This window comes from Felis catus, chromosome X (genome assembly GCF_018350175.1).
Source record: "Felis catus isolate Fca126 chromosome X, F.catus_Fca126_mat1.0, whole genome shotgun sequence".
Taxonomy (NCBI): Eukaryota; Metazoa; Chordata; class Mammalia; order Carnivora; family Felidae; genus Felis; species Felis catus.
The window spans coordinates 45,015,238-45,035,531 of record NC_058386.1 but is presented as its reverse complement, the minus strand read 5'-3'; the positions used below and the strand labels follow the sequence as shown (position 1 = coordinate 45,035,531).

The 20,294-nt window shown below is 36.7% G+C and overlaps 1 protein-coding gene across 2 annotated transcripts in view; it reads right to left on the bottom strand.

The window, feature by feature from the left end:
* The window catches only part of MAGED1 (MAGE family member D1), a 54,550-nt gene extending 34,593 nt beyond the window's left edge, over positions 1 to 19,957 (bottom strand). The window contains exon 1 of one of the 2 annotated variants that reach the window (XM_045051278.1): positions 19,844 to 19,957. The gene's annotated coding sequence lies outside the window, so the exon portion shown is untranslated. The remainder of the gene's footprint in view (positions 1 to 19,843) is intronic. The other variant, XM_045051276.1, reaches the window with a different exon arrangement.
* Positions 19,958 to 20,294: the final 337 nt, after the last annotated feature.

Sequence of the window (20,294 nt, the reverse complement as noted above, 5' to 3'; positions counted from 1 at the left end):
ATTCTTCATCAAAATCTCATCAACTAAATGATAGATAGGCTCATATACAGAAATAAGCAAAGAACATGAGTGAACCATTCACAAAAAAATGCAAAAAGATAATAAATACATGAAATAGCCCACCTAGAAAAAAAGGGACACTTTTCTGCCCCTACAGTTACAACAATAATGATAATAATTACTGCAACTATCTACCAAGTACATACCAACTACATACACTTCACCAAAATATATTACCTATATTTCACGTGGAAACCTTGAGACAGAGGTAAGTATTATTATTCAAACTGTATACATGAAGAAACTGATGTCAAAGAGGAGAACTGACTTACCCAATATTTTAGAGTTACTAAGTAGGGGAACTGAGTGTCAATTCAAGTGTGTCTGACTCCAAAGCTCCTGTGTTTTCCGCCATGTCAAGGTGTCTTGTGGGCATTCAACCAACCAAAATTCCAAAACTACCCTAACACTATCTAACAAAACTATAAGTTCTCAAGCTCGTACCTGTCTCATTCTCCCTTCTTTGCTCACCTAAGAGAATTTCTTCCTGGATCCCTTTGTCCTTAGCTCTTTCCAAATTCAGCTGGGAATGCATTTTGATCAACTGTGGAAAATCCCACAGTTGAAAAGGAAATAAAACTTTGTGGTTAAAGCTGGGGTACTGACTGTCCTTAAATTCAGTTCTGAAAGGCACAGGGTAGGTGGTAGAAGAGGGTCTCTTATATATTAGGATGTCTCAGAAATAGGCATGGATCTCTGAAAAAGACATAGAAATGCAGTGTTCCCCAGGAGCAAGAGAGAGGGTGCTGATCTTGAGGGATTAAAAAACGAGTAAGAAAAACACACTGAGACATTTACTCTCCTCCTAGAAGAAAAATGTCCCATATTCCAGGAACAAAACAATGGAATCCAAAGGATGCAGTACATTGAATGAGTCAAGCACACAGGCTTCAGGGTTGAACAAAGCTGGGCTCATATTCCAATATTACTACTTACTTGCTATGTGACCTTAGGCAAGTATCTTTACTTTTCTGAGTACTGGATGTTTCCTCTACAAAATAAAGAAAAGAAAACCCACAAGCTAACGAGAAGTTCTGAGCCTAAACCTAATCTCAAAGAAAATGTAGGAAAAAGTTGTAGGAAATTTTCCTAATTCTGGTAATTGCCCATGAGGTAGTTTGGACAAACCCTCAAGCTGAAAACAAAACAAAACAAAATCTTAATGAAAAACCAACATCTACTTAAAAACAATAAAAATACAGGGCAATAAAAATATGGAAACATCAGGACAACAGCAGAGGGAAAGGGGAATCTAGAGAAATAGATATGCAGGGAGGCAATTTCTGTCCTGAAGGCATTTTTCCATTCCAAAAAAAAAATTTAACTTTCATTTTAGTTGTTTCAAAGACAAAGGAGACAGATTAAAGTCCAGAACTACACAGAGAAGAAAACTAACAGGAGACTCTTCCTACAATAAGCGGGATCCTCAAAAGGCCTACGTTCCTAAGGGGTGGATGAATGGAAGCATGTCATTTTGAAGCTTAGACTAAATTACATGACTTGCCCTGGGGATCCTTGAGCCTTGAATTCGATAAAGAAGCCAAACAGCAGGATGAGCTGATGATAGAAAAAACTTAAACACTGGGGTTAGCAAACACAAACTATAAGATACCTATTTTCCTACAAAGAAGTAAATAACAAACTTGAAAATATTTCCAAACATCAGGAAACTATAACAAGTGGTATATCACAATTAAAACTAATCAAACTTTTTGAAGAAAAACACAGTGCGTCAAATGAAAAACCCAAGGAATAGCTTTACTCAACAGATTAAGAAAATAATTTGTGAAAATTATTACAGTACAAAATGAGAAAAAGGTACAGAAAAGAGTATTAAAGACTCAAACTGCTCTCATTCACTAAATAGGTGTCAGGGACTTGTGAAAGTGATCACACTGAATCTTAATTACTTTATAAGGCACAAAACATACAATTTCATTGATAACAAATAAATTTTTTTCAGCCCTTTCTCTACTCTCACAAGCAAAATTAGGCTCCAGATCTGCTTTTGACCTAAAATTAGTTAATGGAATTCCAGAGCCTAACTTTACAAATACAAATCTTTGCAATCACCAAAAGGAAACTCAAAGAGACATGAAGCCTCTGTACTCTCTTTCCTGGAGGTGTGGAGGGGTGGAAACCATCTTGCTTCACACTTATTTCAAATAATCTAAATTTAAAAGAGGTTAAATTGAGAATTTTAACAAGAATGTTAATCTAGCTCTCTTTTACAATATGGAGACTTTTGAATAATCATAACTGCTACCAACTAGTTATATTCTCTGTTAATACAAATATTCCGTGGAAGTACTATTTAAAGACATTTTGTAGGACTCCCACAACTTTAGAAATGAATGCTTTGTTCAATGAAAATAACCCACAAAAGAAATGTGTAATTTTAACTAGGTATCTTACTTGTTAACTCATTGACCAGGTGTAGTAGACAGAATAGCAGCCTTTCCAACATGTTCTGACCCTATGAATATTCTACCTTATATGGCAAATGGGACTTTGCATTAAGTGATCAAGGATCTTAAGAGGAAAAGTTATCCTAGATTATTCTGGTGGGTTCAACGTAAGTATAAGAGTCTTTACAAGAAGCACGAGGATCAAAGTCAGAGAAAGAGACAGAATAGTGGAAGTAGAAAGTCAAAGTCAGAGAAGTTGAAGATGCTATACTGTTGGATCTGAAGAGAGAGAAAAGGACCATGAAGAAAGGAACTCAGGTGGCCTCTAGAAGCTGAAAAAAGCAAGGAAATATATTCTCCCTGAGAGCCACTTGAGGGAGCTCAACCTTGCCAACAACCTTGATTTTAGGTCTACTGACCTCCAGAACTGTTAAGATAGTAAATTTGTTTACTATTTATGTTTGTCGCAATTTATGACAGCAGCAATAAGAAGCTAATATTACCTGGTGATAAAGTTGTAATCGCAATCTCTATATTTGGAAACAGATTAATACTGCTAAGATCATTCTGACAAATTAGAAAGGATCAATGGCACTTTCTTCTTCCCCCACAGACATGGATAAACAAATATAAACCCCCAACTCTGCAGGACTCACTATATAAGAAATAATTTGAAAGAATATATTTCTTTTAAATTAACAGTGTCATGACTTCTGTTTCACCAGTGAGAAAAATGAAACTCTGAGAAGTAACTTACCTAAGAATAATGTGCAAAGACCTAGGATTCAAGTCCCTCTCAATGTCAACAAAATCCAATATTTTTCCACTACATCTTGCTGTCCCTCAAACTCCTTGGAGTGTGATGGAGAGGGCAACGCATTCAAATGTATTCCTCAAATGATCCACAGTGACACAAAGACCCCATGTTTGCGAGATTCTCTACCTTCTTTGCTTTAATTCAATGTTCGTAGTAAGCAACAAGCTGTTTTCTTAGTTTGACTTCCCAAGTATCCTAATATTGGAACTGACATGCCCTGGAGAGAGGACCTGAGTGTTCTGGTCACTAGAAAGTATGTATTAGTGTAGGATGGGTGTATTTTTCTTTCTATATCTATTTTAGTCTCAGTACATTAATTTGTATATATTTGTCTATCACCAAGTTTCATTTCAGCATTTCACCAAATCCTGAACTGCAGTTAATTAACTGAAATATCACCACCCTAAAGGCTCTTCTATTAAGTTCTGTTGGAATTTCCAAATAAAGGTAATTTCCTTTCTTTGATAACTTCAACAGTATTTATACATAAAACACCACTATTTAGAGTATGAATCCTCAGAGATGCTTCAGTAAAAACTGTTTCAGAAAAGAAATTCTATTTTATTTTATACAGAATGATATCAATCTTTGGAGGTACAAGGATTGAAAGGGGGAAAATTACAATTATTCACAAATCACATTAACAAGCCAAAACCACTTTGTGATAATCCATTGAGCTGTACACTTATGATTTACATACTTTTAAGTATATTTTATATAAAATTTATATAAAAACTCAACAAAACCTATAAACAACAATTGGACCTGAGAAAGAGGTAAGCACAATGGATCTAAGAACGATACACCAGAATCAAGCACTCCCATACACCAGTCACAATCAATTACAAAATGTAATTTAAAAATATCAGTGAGAGGAACAAAAGCTTATCAGGGACACAGAAATATGTCTAACAAAATATGCATGAGACCCTTATCGAGAAAACTATAAAACTTTCTTTCAAAGACATTAAAAATACCTAGATAAAAGGAGATGAACCACCTTCATTGTTGTAAAGATGCAACCAAATCTACATATCGATATATAGAAAGAAGTTCTTATAAAAATTTCCATGTTTCTTAAAGACCATGTTAAGCTTACCTTAAAAGTCATATGGAGAAGTAAAGAGCAAAAAGTATAGTTTTGAGGAAGAGGAATAAGGAAAAGGGTCTTTCCCTATCACATATTAACATGCATTGCAAAGCTATAGTAATTAACAGTGTAGAACTAGTATAAATATAGACAAATAGACCGATGAAACAGAATGGAAAGCCTAAAAGCACACCCATACATCTATTACAATTTGGTATATGTCAGACACAGCATTGTAAATATGTGGAGAAAGAATAAATTTAAGTAAATAATCCTGAAACCACTGATAAATCATTCAGAAAAAAAATTTAAGTACGTTCTCCTTATCATACAATATACAAAAATAAAATTCCAAGTGGATCATAAAATTGTGAAAACCAAATTATAAGTTTTACAGGGGAATATACTAGAATACCTTTAGGAAATCAAGGTAAGAAAGAATTCCTTAAACAAGGTGAAAACATGGCATATGTAGAAAATGATAATTTCATGGCATACGGAGGAAAGTGGAAGAGACTGCTCTTTCATGAGGGTTAAGTTTATCAATATTACATCTAAATGTAACCATTTGTGAAAATATTCATTCCTACTTGAAGTCTTTTCCTTAGCTCTATTATATCAGAGTGGCCTCTCAACGGCCCATTTCTTCAGGTACTTCCCAAGCTCAAGGCTAGATGGCATACCCAGGCAGCTACTATACATAGTCTAATGACCACTTGCTCTCTGGTCCCCACACTCAGACGATTCTCATCCACTGCCAGATTAATGGCTACTTGCATGCAAAATTAATTTCTTAACCTGGTGCCTTCCAGGAGACCTTCTCCCAGCCTCTAAAATGCATTGGAGGACCCTCTTCCTTCATGTTTCTATTGAAAGTACCACATCCTGGTCTCCCCTCCATCATAGCACTCCCTGTTGCAATGTCTGTGCCTATCTCACCCACTAGATTCAGTAGAAAATACATCTAATTTAACTATGTCCTCAGTCTCCAGCAGAGTCTAGATCACTATATTTTTGCTTACTTAATTGATTAATTAATTAATGGTGTATCTATTTTTTTAAGGCTACTCTATATTTCCCACTAGTGTCCTAGCACTTCTGACATTCTCAGACTGTGTACCTTTCCCCTCTCACTTTCTATGACATCCCCCTTTATTCATGCACACTTCTTGTCTACAAAGGCCCTGGAAAAATATTTTCCTGATAGCCAAGAAGGCAAACAGAAGGCATGAAAAGTAGTGAGCTATGCCCATTTCCCCTGGAAGCGATCGCTTCCTGTTCTCCTTCCCACCTGGAATCCTTCCTTTGTGACCTGTAGAATCTCTCTCCTTGAAAAAGAAGCTTACCTATATCCTTCAGTGATTTTTAGAACACCCCCTTCACCTAGCCATAGATGAGATAGTGCTCTCATAAGTCTGCTGATTCTCCCACACCCCTGGTGTCAACATTCCCAACTGGTAAACCACAGCACACTAGTATTCCAAACTTGTTAGTAACACACTATTTAAGCAGTATCTGTGAGATGGACATCCTCAGGTAGGCTGCCATGTGATACAGAGCAGAGCACAACATGTAAAAGGTAACAAGGCTCGTATAGTGCCCAACTGATGATAATAATAAAAAAAGATGACATGTTTTCTAGAGTATATTTCCCTTGCGAATATGTGAGGGACTGTAGTCAAGGCATTAAACCACTTGACACAAATAGCAGCCAAAGGATGAAAGGATATCAAGTGAAGAGCTACAACAAACATGCCACTGTTTTCAATGACATTATCTTGAAAATTCAAATTCTCAACATGAAGAAAGAAAGCAAAAATAATAACAGTAGTAAAAAGTAAAGAAACAGTGAAATAAAATATAAAATAAGCATCTCCTAATGGTAAATATAATATGTTACTTTTTGTGAAATAACTAAAAAAATACAGTCAGGCCCAAGAAGTACATTAAATACTAATTGTAATTAAAGTTTAGAATTATTTGTTATTCCATTATTTATTTCAAAATAAAAAAATCAATAATACATACGTATAATATTTCACATCTTCACATAGAACATTTTGTCAGTTTTCTGAAAGTTGATAAACTTATAATTTTTAATCACTACAAGCACTTCTACCAAACCATGAAACTCTGGGAAGGAAATAAACAAGCCAGGGCCCTCCCTAAGGAAAAGGCTCCCTAACAGATAGACTCTGAGACAAAAAGAACAAGGAGGGAGTTGGCTAAATGGCTAAAGATAGCTGTTCAAGGACCCTCGAAAGACACAGGGTCATCTAAGCCACTAAACCAGTCTTTATATTCTGCCATCCACAGATGCTGGTTATCTCTAATAACTTCCTGGTTTTTATTCTTGACTCTGGAGTGTGAAGAAGAGGCAACTGACTCAGAGTCCCCCTACACAACCCTTGGCTAATTGCTAAGATCAACTGTTTGGACCTCCCAAGAAGGAGGAGCATTGCAGGATAATAATCAAGCCTCCTTCATTCTCAAATGGCCTCAGAGGCTGGGCAAACACACTCAATTCTGGGGCCCAATTCTTGGACCTTAAGATCCTGGGAAAGATAAGACCAAACCAAGGTTCTCCTATGGAAGCCCTCTGATGCAGCTAAGTGTAGCTGTTCCAGGAGAAATGTGAAACAGTAACCAAGTCCCCCATATCCACAGTAAATCACAGGTCCTGGCTACCCTGATCAACTCCAGGCCACAGTTTTCTGGCCTCAAAACTGTGGGGGAGAAAATACCAAAGTATAAATCCACATATATCTCAAAGTCAGAACTGGTGCAATCCTTTTGGAAATCAGTTTTCCATTATCTAATGAAGTTGAAGGGATGCACAAACTATTACCAAGTAATCTGTCTGCCAGATATATATCTTAGAGAAACACATGTACATGTGCAACAGATGTGTGCAAAAATGTTCTTAGCAACACTATTCACAAAAACCAAAAAAAGAAGGCAATCCAAATTTTCATAAACAGTAAAATGTATAAATAGGTATTTATGTGCACACATGTCTATACACACAGGCAAAGCAGGCAAAGAAGTGATTACCATAAAAGTCAAGTCAGGATAAATGGTTACCTCTGGGAGAGAGACAGAATTAAGAATGGAGGCTTCTGGATAACCTGCAATGTTCTATTTTGGTTTTGGAAGGTTCTTTTATCAGTGTTTATATTTATTCACTTTGTTATTTTTTAAATGTTTATTTATTTTTGAGAGAGCACAAGTAAGAGAGGGGCAGAGAGAGAGGGACAGAAGAACCAAAGTGGGGTCTGCATTGACAGGCTGACAGCAGCGAGCTCAGTGTGGGGCTCGAACCCACAAACCATGAGACCATGAACTATGCTGAAGTTGGATGCTCAACTGACTGAGTCACCCAGGTGCCCCTATAATTATTCACTTTAGCATACATTTACAGTTTATGCAACTTTCAGTATTTTTGTTATACTGCACAATTTAAGAAATATTTTTTAACGTTTATTTATTTTTGAGAGACAGAGATAGAACACGAGTGGGAGAGGGGCAGAGAGAGAGAGAGAGAGAGAGAGAAAGAGAGAGAGAATCTGAAGCAGGCTCCAGGCTCTGAGCTGTCAGCACAGAGCCCGACGTGGGGCTCGAACTCACCGACTGTGAGATCACGACCTGAGCCGAAGTCAGACGCTCAACCAACTGAGCCACCCAGGCACCCCAAGAAATATTTTTTTAAAAGGAAGAATTCAGGGCCTTCCTATGGAACTCCTTTAAAGCATATGTTCTCAACCTTTCTGACATGAGGAATATTATATAAAAAGCATCCACCTCTTTCTGTAAAAGCTATGGAATTGGCTATCCATATTCATTTGCAATGGGATTTTTCTTTTTTTTTTTAATTTTTCTTTTCAACGTTTTTATTTATTTTTGGGACAGAGAGAGACAGAGCATGAACGGGGGAGGGGCAGAGAGAGAGGGAGACACAGAATCGGAAACAAGCTCCAGGCTCCGAGCCATCAGCCCAGAGCCTGATGCGGGGCTCGAACTCACGGACCGCGAGATCGTGACCTGGCTGAAGTCGGACGCTTAACCGACCGCGCCACCCAGGCGCCCCTGCAATGGGATTTTTCGAAACACACACCTGGGCAAGCCAGGGTCCTACCAGCAGTATTATTTCCCTTAAAGTTGCTAAGGGCAGTTGTTCAAGTCCCTCCAAGAATAGAAATCAATATGGAGGGATATCTTAGCTCCCCTTACATTCAAGATTTTACTACCAGTCCTTTCCTGGCATCTAACCCTGGTAATTGCCCCCCCCCCCATAAAAAGGCAGAGACAAAGACAAAAATGTAACAAATAAAGCCAGGGCCATCCAAGGGATCTATTGCTAAACTGGTTAAGGGCAACAACTCATGCTAGCCATTGCTGCTCGCATTCCCTAAATCTTCCTCCCTGCTGTGAAAATCTCTGTTCCTTTGATTACCATGACATCTGTCTCTCATCTATACTCACCCCTTCCACAAAATATAGCATCTCCCTTGTCTTCCTCTCAACCCTTAAACTTTTTCTTCCCCAGTATCTTTGATGATCTCATGGCTAACCTGTCCATCACCCCAGCTTCACAGTTCTTTGACCTCTTCTATTCCAACTCACCCACCCACTAAACCTTGTCATCATCCAGAACTACCTTTCCTCTGAAATCTTAAGCTCCAATAACCTACTTTGACCACAATTTCTTGTCTGCCATATCACCTTGTTAACTTCTACTCTGAGCTTTGAAATTTCTATACAACTTCTCCCACACCCAACCATATATTCACACAGCTTCTCTTTCTCTGGATCCACAGAATGAATCTTCCTGAGAATATACTCTTCCCTGATGAGATTAGATCCCATGGTCTATAACCTGAACAAATCTCATCAGTAACCTCAACAACTTACTTATTTAGCCCCTCAGTTATCACCAGCACATTTACAAGTCTAAAATCAAGCCCAATGTTTGCCTTCCTTGCTCCTACTTCTTGGCAGCTGAATATATCTGGGAAAAAAAAAACTAAACTAAACACACTTAATTTCCAACCTAGATAGGTATTCATTAAAGCCATCAATCTTTTTTCATTCAGTAAAGAAGGTTGTAACCTTCTCCTCTTTCCTCTGGCCCTGGTCATCCCCTCTCACACTCCAGAATGCCCTCGCTACCTTATTCACAGAGAATATAGGGACACCAAGAAAGAAACTCCTCCTGTTTCTTGCCTTTCCAAAACTTCAAAAACATCCCCTTCTGATTCTCTGTAACTCCAAAGTCAGAAGTGATGTCCCTTCTCATGTTCATGGCTGGTACTTCACATGTTCTCAACACGTCTTTTCCACATTTTGCTTCTCCAGTTATCCCCTCTCTCTCATATTATTTCTAACCTCTGGTTTTATCAGCTCCTCCCCTGTAGAACATATAAACCTGTTCAAATCTCTCATCCTAAAAATATACATGTACCACCTCTTATTTATTATATTTTTCATAGACAGGATCTTTGACACCAAAGTCTACACTCATTTGATCAACACTTTCACCATTTACATTATTAGTCCTCTGCACATTAGCCTTCACTAACTCTAATCCATACATACTCACTGCCCTCATTTCCCCTAAATCCCTAATCTAACAGAAACCTCTGAATCTACACCTTATATAACCATGTAAAGAAATTTCATGTTTTATATTAAAAAAGGTTTAAGATAGTAGTCTTAAAAGACAAACGCAATACATGTTCATTAGTATACAACAGTGCTTGGCACACAGAAACACATAAAAGGAGATGAGTATCTTCATTACCATTCCACTCCGCCAGAGATAACTGTTAGGGCTACATTCCAACCTCTGGGAGAAACTGAGCAATCATCTCCTCCTCATACCCTTAAATCCCAGGAAGAAGAGGAGGAAGTAGAATTCTCAGATTACTCAAGGATACACAACTGGGATGCAGTGCCAACTAGTGGAGCTTTGAAGAGGAAGACCACAATAAACAAAATTCTCATGTGGCCTGTTAAAAGAAAAAAAAATTATCCTGACACTTGTTAAAATGGTAAGATTATAAGAACTATTTTGAGAAGTGTCAAGACTATTGTAAAAGGGAAGAGAAAATAGACTCTACTTTGAATTAAGTAAGGACACCTGGAAATCTATAGCCAAGGAATAGATTTGGAGGGGGCGGGAGGTCAGTAGACAGAAAATTAAGAGGAGACATAAGGATAGGGGAATTCTTGCTAAACAGACTGAGAATTCTTGCTGAAGGCAAACCAGGATGATCACATATCAAATGTTGGGGGGGGGGAAGTCTCATTAAATTTATTCAGCAGGATACTTTCTAAAACTAGACCAGACAGGCCAAAGACAATGCCCAAGGATGAGATCTAGTTGAAAAGAGGGCTCCGAGGGGCATGACTCACATTTGGTCAAGGAGGGAGTGCTTATTAGCCCTTTTCCACTTTTCAGTTGTCCTTGGGCAATACTTCTTCACTGAAATATACTCTCTTTTAGACCTGTTGTAATGGGACAGCCCCTGGATATATATGCACATATAGCTATGTACATGTGTAGGCACAGATCTATTTTATATACATATATGTCGCCTATATTGTATTATCATATACAAAAAATGTCATGTTACACTGCACCCTACAAATGTGTGTATATGTATATTATGGATTATAATAGATTATAGTATATGTAATACATACACACATGACTTTCCCATACACTACACACACACACAGAGTGCAGAATGCAGTGTAACATGACATTATCTCTCTCCTGGACCACTACACCTCTCCCCCCCTTATCAGTCTCCTACTGTCTCACTCCCACCCATTCACCCAGTGCATCATCAGTACATTACAAAGAGAACTGTGTATCTCATCTGCTTAAGACAATTCCATTGCTTCTTCCTCACAGGCTTCAGAGTGAAATCCTCGTTCTCTGACTTGACTTTTGGGGCGCTCAACATCCTGGCCCTTATCTATGTCTCTAGTTTCATTTTTCTTCCTCTACGTGAAACTTACATTCCAGTTATAACCAACCACACATATGCTTTTCTCTGAATATATCAAGATCTCCCCCACCTCTTTCCAGTTTCCTCTGACTGGAACACCCTTCATAGCGCTTCTACCTTCATACTTCCTCTATTCACCCAGTATCAAGCATTCTTTTCCTTTCCAAAGCATTTTCAGATGCCCCTTCTGTGCTACCCCACAACTTATCACTTGCCCCCACTGTGTACTATGCCCACTACAGTACTTATCATACTCTTTAGACACTGTCTGTTCATTTACTCGTACCCCCACTATAATGAATCTTCATCAAGGACAGGAAACATGTCAGGTTTACCTTTACATCCCCTGTACCCAGCATAAGATCAAATACATGGTAGTGTGGTCTATAAATTTTTACTGAATGAATGCCTACATAAACAAACGAAAGCCATGCTTAGCTAATTATCAATGTAATGCTGGTGGAATCATTCACTTATATTCAAAATAGTAAGGAAAATGGTCACAACAAAAGGCCACATAGAATTACTAAAAAAATAGTAATAATCCCCTGAACACTCACATCTTGGTTTCTAAGTACCAATCCCTATTGAAGGAATACATGGCTCCTTGAAAAATGGCTGATGTCAGGACTGGGGCAGGGAATGAGCCTAAAATATCTTATGTCAGAAAGCAAGGAAGCCAAGATCTAATGAGATCATGTAAAGGATATAGGAAAAGTCTCCTAATTTCTAAAATGACACAGTTTGGGCATCAAAAATAAACCACAATGGGTACCTAAAATACATAAAAATCCATGAATTCCTAATAATATTAAAGAAAACAATGAAATTCTCTAGGGAACGAACACATTACTCTGATAAATGAAAAAAAAAAGCATTTATCCTGACTTTCTTTTTATAGAATACATTTGGGGACCCCCCCCAAAAAAGCTGATAAAGAGGTCTTTTTTCTGAAATAATTCCAGCTAATAAATGCAGAAGGATTGATAAAATTAGACCACTCTTTTTAAACTATTAGTAAAATAATGAATTTAGACAATTATCTTCAATGGCTGCTAAACAGGAGAAAGGTTGGTAGGAGATGCTACAATGGAGTTGGGATGCCTGGGTGGCTGCATCAGATTAGGCATGTGACTTTGGATCAGGTCATGACCTCAGTTTGTGAGTCTGAGCCCTGCTTTGGGCTCCATGCTGACAGCTTGGAGCCTGGAGCCTGCTTCGAATTATGTATCTCTCTCTCTCTGCACTTGCCCGGCTCATGAGTGCGTGTGTGTGCACACGTGCGCTCTCTCTCAAAAATAAATAAACATTTTTAAAAATTAAAAAAAAAATGGAGATCAGGCTGACAACACCTGAAAACACAAATGAACCCCAGAATCAGTTAAAAATTTAAACCAGATATGATGAAATGCAATAGAAAGTGCATATCACTACTTGAAATGATTTTTTCCCTTAAAAAATAAGTCAGTCAGAGAAAGATGGATATCATATGATTTCACTCTTATGTGGAATTTGAGAAACAACAGATGAACATAGGGTAAGGGAAGGAAAAATAAGATAAAAACAGACTCTTAAATACACAGAACAAACTGAGGGTTGATAGGGGTGGGGGGATGGGTTAAATGGGTGCTAGGCATTAAGGAGGGTACTTTTCAGGATGAGCACTGGGTGTCATATGTAAGAGATGAATCACTGGGTTCTATTCCTGAAGCCAAGACTACACTGTATGTTAACTAACATGAGAATAAAAAACTAAAAAAAAAAATTTTTAAAGCAAAACAAAATACAAAATATAATAATAATTGAAAGTGAACCTAATAAATCTTCTAGTTCTAAATGCCAGTGAACAGAAACATGCAGATGGGAAAACAAAATGAATACCACCTGAAGGAAGCAATCATCTAAATCCATTTGTCAACACAATAAATGACTTAGTTTCTCTAACAAACCAATGGTCTTTAAAATGTGGAGGAGGGGTTGGCTATACAAGGTTTTAACAGGAAAACAGACTGAAGACAAAAATATCTTGTGGCCCTTGTTTAGATATAGATTTAACAAAGAAACTATACAAAGACATCTTTAAGAAAATCATAGAAATTTGAATATGAACTGGGTATTACATAGTATGAGAATTACTGTTAATCTTATTAAGTGTAACGGCTTATTGGTTACTAATATAATGCACTTAAGAGTTAGAGATGTATAGTGAGTTATTTACCTGTGTAATGACATAATGTCTGGGAGTGCTTTAAAATACTCCAGTGAAGGGGCGCCTGGGTGGCTCAGTCAGTTAAGTGTCCCACGCTCGGTTTCAGCTCAGGTCATGATCTCACAGTTTTGTGAGTTCGAGTCCTGCGTCGGGCTCCCTGACAATGTGGAGCCTGCTTGGGATTCTCTCTCTCTCTTCCTCTCTCCCTCCTTCTCTCCCCCTCCCCCACTCATGCTGTCTCTCTCTCAAAATAAACTTAAAAAAATTTTTTAAATACCCCAGTGAAAAAGTGGGTGAGGAGAAAAGATCAAACAAAATCAGCAAAATGGTATTAATTGTTGAAGCTGAGAATGGATACATGCTATATCCTACTTTAAATATATTTGAAAATTTCAGTAATAAAGGAAAAAAGAAACCAATATCAGAGGCTCCAACTGGTTCATTCTAAACTGGAAAGTTTGAGCAACAGAAAAAATAATGACTGCAATGGATTGAAAAGTACCAAATATAAAAATATCCACAAGTTCAACAAAACAGGGAAAATGACAACAAAAAATCTCAAAAACTATAAATATACATTAATCTAGGTTGGGTGATGCTTTTGAATACCAGCCATAAGAACTATATTCTGCATTTTATAATTAATAGATCCCTCAGCAGAATTTCTTCCTCTCCCTATCTCTTTATGATTTGAGTTTTACTTTTATTCTTTTGTATTTGATATGATACAGTGATAAGAGCAAGGGATTTCATATTATAGAACTATGCATTTGAATGTGAATGGTCTTTGAAGCTTTATGATTGAACAAGTTTCTTAACCAAGTATGATTCCTTTCCTTTCCTGTAAAATGGAAGAATATGTACATCATTACTCTTTTTCTGGTTTTGATTAAATTAAATAATATGTATATATTGCCTGATAAAAAAAACAGAACCTCAGTAAACACTGCTTGTGTATTTTTTTTAAAGAAATACCAGCTATAAAAGGGTCATTGAGGAAAAAAAGAAATTTGAAAATGGATTAAGTGTTAGGTGATATTAGGAAATTATTGTGTCCCTAATATTAGGAGATGAACGCTGAGATATTTAGGTGTAAAATGCCATGATATTAAGTGGTATCTCAATAACAATGCCAAGAAGAATTTTTGTGGAAACTGACAAGCTGATTCTAAAATGCAAATGGAAATTCAAAATACCAATTTGGCATTATTGAAGAAAAAGAACAAAACTGTAGAACTAAATGACTGTATATAAGGTATATTATACAATGACATTAATTATGACAGTGGTACTTATACAAGGATAGAGAAGTAACCCAAACTGAACAGAATTCGGAAACAAACCCACATATATAACCTAACCATTTGATTTATCAAAAATATGATGCTATAGAAGGGAAAGAATGATCTTTTCAGTAAGTGATACTGGGTTGATTGGATGTCCATTTTGACATACAAAAAAGGGAGGGGACCTTTACTCACACCCATAACTTATACTGAAAACATACACAAAAATCAATTAAAAATAAATTGTGAATACAAATGAGAGATTAAACAATAACACAACACAGAAAAATGTCTTCAGGGCCTTGAAAAAGGCAAAGACTTTTTAACAAAACAAGCACTAGCCATAAATGGGAACATTATGAAATTGAACAACAATACTAAAATTGGGAGAGTTCATCAAAAGACACCATTAAGAAACTGAAAATGCAAGCAACTGAGATCTGCAATAAATATAACAAAATATTAACATCCTTAATTAAAAAGATCTCAACAAATCAGTAAGATAGTCCAGGAGAAAAAGTGGTCAAAGATTGAAAAGGTATCTCATAAAAAGATATCCAGGCCAACAAACATGGACACATGTAAATTTATCATCAGATCTGCAAATTAAAATAATAAGATACCATTCATAACCACTATAATGGCTACTTTTTTTCCTTAAAAAGTAAAGACAATGACAAGTGTTGACAATATTCTAGAGAAAGTGGAACTCTTAAAGATTTGTACTGAGAGTTTTATAGTACAGGCATACCTCAGAGAACTTGTAGATTCGGTTCTAGACCACCACAATAAAGTGAATATCACAATAAAGCCAGTAAAATGAATTTTTTGGTTTGCCAGTGCATATAAAAGTTATGTTTACACTACACTTTAGTCTATTAAGTATGTAATAACATTATGTCTAAAAACGTATATACTGTAATGAAAAAATACTTTATTGCTAAAAAATGCTAACCATCATCTGACTTTCAGAAAGTCATAATCACTAATCACAAATCACCTTTAACAAATATAATAATAATGAAAAAGTTTGAAATATTTCAAGAATTACCAAAATGTAACACAGAGACATGAAGTGAGCAAATGTTGTTAGAAAAATGATGCCAAAAGACTTGTTTGACTCAGGATTGCCACAAACTTTCAATTTGTAAAAAACAGTATCTGCAAAGTGCAATAAAGCAAAATGCAATAAAACAAGGTATGCCTGTACAACCATTGTGGAAAATTAGTTGACAGTCTCTACTAAAGCTAATCATATACATAATTTAATTCAGCAATTCTTCTCTTAGGTATATGCTCAACAGAAATATGTACATATATCATCAAAAGTCATATACTATAATGTCCACAAATGTTTACAAGCCAAAAATATAAACATACAAAATGTCCATCTATTATGATATGTTCAAACAATGGAATACATACCAATGAGAATGAAGGAATTACCACTATACCCAATAATATGAATGCATCTCAAAAACATACTACTGCACCCAATAATATGGATGAATCTCAAAAACAAAATCTTAAGCCAAAGAGGTCAGGCACCAAAAAAATAATGATTTACTACCATATTTTTATAAAGTTCAAAAACAGGCAAAATTATTATACAGTGATAGAAGCAAGGATTGTGGCTATTTGGGAGTTTAGATGTGACTGGAAGGGAATACATTCAAGGGGCTTCAGATGCTAATCATGTTCTATTTCTTAATTTGTATGCTGGTTACACATGTGTGTTTACATTGAAAATGCCTTGAGCCATACACTTTTGATACATGCACCTTTTTGTGTATATTTAAGTTTATTTAAAAATAAAGTCTGCACTCCCATGAGGAATTTAAGATACAAAACAGATGAATATAAGGGAAGGGAAGCAAAAATAACATAAAAACAGGGAGGGAGACAAAACATAAGAGTCTTAAATACAGAGAACAGAGGGTTGCTGGAGGGGTTGTGGGAGGGGGGATGGGCTAAATGGGTAAGGGGCATTAAGAAATCTACTCCTGAAATCATGGTTGCACTATATGCTAACTAACTTGGATGTAAATTAAAAAATAATAAATAAAAAATAATAAAGCCTGCAAATCTCAAATGGTTCAGCCAAAATACATAGATCAGAAAATAGATAAACAATTATGCTTTAATTTTAAAAATGAATGGATGGAGGGGCGCCTGGGTGGCTCAGTCGGTTAAGTAGCCAACTTCAGCTCAGGTCATTATCTCACGGTTCGTGCGTTGGAGCCCCACATCGGGCTCTGTGCTGACAGCTTAGAGCCTGGAGCCTGCTTCTGATTCTGTGTCTCCCTCTCTCTCTGCTCCTCCCCTGCTCATGCTGTCTCTGTCTCTCAAAAATAAATAAATGCAAAAAAAAATTTTTTTTAAATAAATGGATGAATGGATGGTTAAGAGTGAGCAAGTGAGTGAACAAGTGAGCTAATATGGCAAAAGTTAACAACTATTGAATCTAGGTTTAGAGTATAAAAGTATTCATTGTACTCTTCTTTCAATTTATGCTTGTTTAAATTAATTAAAAAATGTTCAAGTAAAAAGAGTCACTACACCTCTCAGCTCTTAATATTTATAGTTATGAAGTAATTCAAGCTCCTGATATAATCTGATTTATTAAAGGAAATTTTTAAAAATGAAATTTCTATACCCGGATTATGTCTTATAAAATAATAAAATAGTCCATATATTTTGTACTTCTCATTAATAAACAGCTAAAGAGACACAAACAAAAGACAAAGAAAACCAGGCCAGGACTGAGTGTCTCACAGACCTTACCTCCATGAATTCCACCACCAATAGCAGGTTACTATCCACCTCTGAGTCTTGGTTTTATCAACAGTAAAATGACAATGATAGTACTGACCTTATAGGGTGGTTCTGAAATTTGGGGGCCAACTATATTTAAAAGGTTGCCTGTACAGACAGACAAGTATTAAATTCATTCCAATTTAACATATCAAACATTTGTGGGTAAAATATCATGAACACACAGCAATAAGAGCACTGAGAAAGGTAAGCAAATATGCTGTAGGATAGCACACAGTGCACCACAAACAAACAGATTGAGGAAGATGTGAGGATAGATATAGAGATATCTTCCTAGAGGGGCTGGTAACTGACAATATACCTAACTGGATAGCAAGAAGCTAGCCAGGAGAAAAAGAACGAGAAATTTATGTGACTGGATTAGGTCATTTGAGTGTGCAGAGTGCTGCATTAAAGCTGTGCAGAAAAGTGACCACAAAGTGTGTGTGGGGGGAGCCAAATGAACAACAAATGCAGACACTGACATAGATACATCCTGTTTTTCCCACTAACACCTATATAGTTTGTGCTCGCACCTCCTTTAGGTTTGTAGTCAAAATGCTGCCTTACCAGGGAGGTCTTCCCAACCATCCAATTTAAAATAGTACACCCCCTCCCTATCACAACCTATTCATATTTATTTTAATCATTTATTGTCTCTCAATTATAGTTTTTAAAACTTTTTATTTTCCACTTGTATTCTCAGTGTTTAACACTGTCTGACACATAAAAGTTATTCAATAAAAAAGTCTTGCATGAATAATGGTTGCACAGTGGGTTGAAGCCATGTGACATTTAAATGCTGTGTAATTATGATTTGAATAGAGAATACAGAGACATCAGCAATACCCTTCCCAAAAGTTCCTAAGTGTTTTGGTATCACAACATCTCTGCCTCATCTTTTTATAAAAGAACTGAAAACTATTCCTGGCCTAGAAAAAAGAATTACTTATTCTTACACTTATTTTGGCAAGTGTAACACAGTAGCTACAGGAGAAGGGAGGAATAAATTACTTGTTCAAGGAGATCCTTGGTTAAATTCCTCTTTAGAGCCTGAAAAACCTTGACCCTCATTATAAGTTTAATGATCATTCCCCCTCTCTCGGGTAAAAAAATTGAAATAATAGATTGTGATTAACTAATGTTCTCCCAAGACAAACACGATAAATGTAACAGAAAAATACATTTGACCTTGCACCAAATAAATAATACTTGCAAAGTTCCCAGGAAAACTGAAAAATCTGCCAGTTCGCTGTTCAATGTTGCTATCAGAGACCAGAAAAGGATTTGCATAATAAGCATAACTCAAATGAAAAAATAAATTTGTGATTGGATGTCATATGTTTCAATGATTTCTGATCTATGACAAGTTCTAAAGGAGATGGAAAAGCTTCCACCCTCAAGAGATGACAAAAATGTGGGGATTCAGTTCTATGCCAAAATTTTTTTTTAATGTCACGAATAGACGGTTAAAAATCAGTGCAGTATCTGATGTGTAATTTTGTTTAGAGTAAAAATAAACACAATAATAATAATTTGAACAAGACCCTATGTCTCTTAAGACTAAAATTTCTGCCACTGTTTATTTTTAAGAACAAAAACAGCGTTGACCTTGAAACTGAAGCCACACCTGGTTTTGGAAAGTATATAGTTTAATGGCCTCTGCAGGAGGGAGACAGAATGGATCAGAAGCCTTGTGCAGCAAGGAGGGGAGTAAAGTACTGGGGACGAAGGAAAAGGAAGAATGTAGATTAAGAGTGGGAGAACTGGGTTGCAAAAGTTTTGAGGCTAAAGGGGGGCGGGGAAGAAGGTGGGAGTAAGAGGTAGGATAAGAATCTGTGGTAGAGGGAATGACTCAGGCTCAGAAAAATCAGGAAGACGATCTGGAATAATGAAGAGAGGTGAAGAATGACCAGGGAAAAAAGGACTACAAGAGTCATAAAGGGGAGGGGATGACAGCCGGCCATCTTCGGAGTAAGGGAGAAAAGATTGGCGAGCAGAGCCATACTCGTCAGAAACATCTTTCACAGAATGTACTCGGGATGAATTCTTCGTTCCATCCCACGTTGTAGGAATGAGGAAAGCTTCCCTGGGGTGTTTAGGGATTCACTTGCGAAAATTATCAGTCTTTCTTTACACTCACCTTGGTGAAGAACACCGCGACGCAACGACGGCGTGACCGGAAGTGTTATTTTCTTTCTTTGAGCTGAAGATTTAACTTCCGACACCACGCCCCCTTTACTCAAGCAACTTCCCGTGCCTCTCTAGCAAGTTCTTGGAATACTTTATCGCTATGGCTCTCTTGTCAAATCAGAAACTGGGTAGTATTGTAAACCGGCTGGGAGGGGACTCAGTAACTTTTTACAAATCCTAGTTCTAGTCATCCCAGGAACTGCAGTATTTCAGTCAAACCCCACTTATCCAATTTGTCATCTCGCATTCCTAACCCTTAGTCCCTTAACTCTTGCATGTCAATAGTTACATATTTGCTATACTGGTTTACTGTTTTTCTGGCATACCATGTTCAAAAAAAAGTTTATTTTTATTAGTGGCATACTTTGATTTCAAGATTAAAAAAAAATCTTAAATATGAA